The sequence below is a fragment of the Neovison vison genome, chromosome 11 (assembly GCF_020171115.1).
Source record: "Neovison vison isolate M4711 chromosome 11, ASM_NN_V1, whole genome shotgun sequence".
Classification (NCBI taxonomy): Eukaryota; Metazoa; Chordata; class Mammalia; order Carnivora; family Mustelidae; genus Neogale; species Neogale vison.
Window position 1 is genome coordinate 109,075,931 of NC_058101.1, and position 3,437 is coordinate 109,079,367.

Consider the following 3,437-nt stretch of genomic DNA (forward strand, 5'->3'; position numbering starts at 1 on the left):
GCTGGAGATTCCTATCCTTGCCCAACTGATATTCCTGAGAAACAAGGAAGCCATGAGGACAAAGAAATTCTCAGCCCCATCAAGGATTGACATTCGTTTTCCTGCTCACAGCCACATGATTAGAAGTTGGATCCAAGACGTGAGTATCATTTCTGTCCCTGGCAGAAGAAACAGCCTGATGTTCTGAAACAGAATGAGTAGCTTGTGGTTATTTCTGCCACAGCTGAACTCTGATCTTTCTTTTCTATAGCAAATGGATTCGACTGCCCTAAGGAAAACCAGTTGAAAACTTTTAGGTGAGAACCTCTTCACATCTTAGGTCTCTTCTCTAGCTCCCTTAAGATCTGGTCCTGAGAGCAGCCTTTCTTGATGCTTGATTCTAGATTCTTGATCCAGGTCTGTACGAGCAGATGAGCATAAATGTTCTTCCTCCACGAATGTGTAGGAAGGAAATTTCCCACATACCTTTATACGAATGAGGTAGTTATAAAATGCATTAGTCATTATGGCAAAAAGAGCCCAAACTTGGATGATGCTCAAGGCTTCTTTTCCTCTGACAAATGAAAACCAGGTTGAAAGAAAAGTCTATGCATCTTTGGCATGCCCAGCGGGTCTCAAGCAGCATCTCCAGATGCTCATGGTCAGCTACAAAGCATTGCACTCTTGATTATCTAGCTGGTGTGTTTGTCCCTCCTGCATCCACTGATCCCCATAAGCAGAGAGAACGTCTCCTTCTCATCACTTTCCTAAGGGACAGACTTAAGTGTGCCCTAAAGGAGACGAAGGAAAGGAGATCTGTATGCAGTATTTTACTGAGATCAATGGCAAGGTCCGAACTAATATAACCTACCCTGCTGGTCATCAGCACTGACAAGACTGGAAAGACTTTCCATTTGATTTATGGCACCAAGGGCTGCTTTGCTGTTCATCAGATGATACCTGAGGAGGCTACATATAGCTTGTGCAAAGTGAGAAAGGTCTTTGTGGGACAAAAGTAATCCCTCGTCTGGTGACCCGAGATGTTCCCCCCATCTGCTCTCCTGATCCCCTCATCTAAGTGAATGACACCCCATTAGGATTGATTTGGAGACAGGAGAGATTGCTGATTTCATCAAATTTGACACTGGTCATCTGTATGTGGTGACTGGGGGTGCTAACCTGGGAAGAACTGGTGTGATCACCCACAGACAGAGACATCCCGGTTCTTTTGACACAGTTCACGTGAAGGATGCCTGTGGCCACAGCTTTGCCACATGACTCTCCAATGTTTGTGTTATTGGCAAAGGCAACAAACCATGAATTTCTCTTCCCTGTGAAAAGGATATCTACCTCACCATTGCTGAAAAGAGAGACAAGAGACTAGTGGCCAAACAGAGCAGTGGATAAAATGGTCACTAGGTGATGTGATTGGAAGTCTTTATACTTAATTAAAGATAATACAGCATGAATAAAAAGGTATATGCATCACTGAAAGACACGAGACCAAAGTGAATGACCTTAAATCCAAAGAAATGGGCTCTTATTCTACACACACATCCAGAATAATGACAGTGGTTCTTTTTTCCCTATGTGATAATGTGTCAACTTGACTAGACCATGGGACTCAGATATTCTGTCAAACATTTTTCTAGATGTTTCTTTTAGTGAGATTAACATTTAAATCAGGAGAGTTCAGGTCTTAATAGAAAAAGACTCACTTCCCCAAGCAAGAAAGAATTCTGCCAGTGACTGCCTTTGGATTCAAATTGCAATTCCTTCCAGAGTCTCCAGACTGCTGGCTTAGCTTGCAGATTTTGGACTTGCCAAGCCTCCAAATCGTGTGAGTCAATTCCTTAAAATAAATCTCAATCTCTCTCTCTCTCTTTCTCACCTTGTCCTTCTCCCTCTCAATCTCAGTCTTTACATGCTATTGCTTTTGTTTCTCTGGAGAACCCTGACTATTACATCCTCCTATAGCTGAATTGTTAGATCAAGGGATGCCCCTGTGACATGTTGCCATTGGAAAAAAAATCTGATAAAGCTGTAAAACCATTTAGAGCTGTGGGTGAAAAGACAGCCTAATCCTTAATTATTAACAAGGACATCTATCTCTTCAGGATTATGAAGTGTTTTGTTGTTAACCTTCTTTTTGAAGACAAAGACACGTTAATAGTGGGCAGAGCTGTGATTTTGCTTGGATCTTCAAGCATGATGGTATGGGCATTGCTGAATATCCCCAGTCTTTCTTCAACTCATTCGTAATGAAGAGAAGGCAGATAAAGCACCATCTAGGTCCTGGCAAGCCACTAAGTACTAGGGATTGATTCCATATTAGTTTTCAGTGGTTGTTTTAATAGATTACTATGAGCTGCTTATTTTTATTTATTTATTTTTAAAAGATTTATTTATTTATTTGAGAGAGGGGGAAGGACTGAGAAAGAGGGAGAAAAAGGCTGAAGCAGACTCCATGCTGAGGGCTGAGCCCCCCCCGAGGGGTGTGATCTTATGACCCTGAGAGCATGACCTGGATGGAAACCAAAGAACCAGACACTTAACAGACTGTGCCACCCAGGCACCCCACCATGAACTGTTCAAAACAGAGCTCTTTTCTCGTACCATTCTTGAGACAAACGGGCCAACAAGCCAACACACCAGTTTCACTAAGGCTAACTGAAGGTGTCAGTTAAGTAGGCCATGTTCCCTCTGGAAGCAAGAGGGGACCATCCACTCTTGCCTCTTCTGGTGGCTGCCCAATTTCCTTGACTTTTGGCTCCATTCCTCCACCTCTGGACCTTCTTGGCCACATTAGTTTTCATTTCTCTTTAGCTGCCTCTAATCTGAAGCAGTTTTTTAAATCTTCCCTTGAATATCATAACCTTGAGAATTGTGAAGATCATAGGCCAGTTGTTTTATAGGAGATCTTTCTATTTGGGTCTGTCTGATGCATCCCCACGAGTAGGCTTGGATTCTGATTCTTTGGCGGGACCACTGTGGACGTGGTACCGTAGCCCCCGGCAGTGTCTCAGCACCCATGTTTTACTCTGCTTCATTACTTGTCATGTTAACTTGGATCACTTGATTACTAAGTGTTTGCTAGCCTTCTCCAGCGTCCTTTTACTGTGTTTCCTTAGTAATTAGTGAGTATTTTGAGGGGCAGTACTTAGAGATTATGTAAATATTCTACTCCTCATCAGTTTCTCCTTCAGAAACCTTCAGTTTCTCCATTTGTCTACCTAAATATTTATGTATTTATATAATAGATTCTGCCATTGTTTCATGTGTTTTAATTCATTACTCTCATTATTTATTTTGATGCCCTGACTCAGAGTTAGCCAGTGGGTGCCTCTTCAAACTGGTTTCTGTTTCCTTTTGACATGTGCCCATCTTTTTTTTTTTTTTTTTTAGCACCTTCTTATTAGTTATGGCTGAATAAGACATATTCTAGGCTCATTGTTTAC

At 42.0% G+C, this 3,437-nt stretch overlaps 1 pseudogene; it reads left to right on the forward strand.

The window, feature by feature from the left end:
* Nucleotides 1-560: 560 nt before the first annotated feature.
* LOC122890279 lies at nucleotides 561-1,386 on the forward strand (annotated as a pseudogene).
* The last annotated feature ends 2,051 nt before the right edge of the window (nucleotides 1,387-3,437 follow it).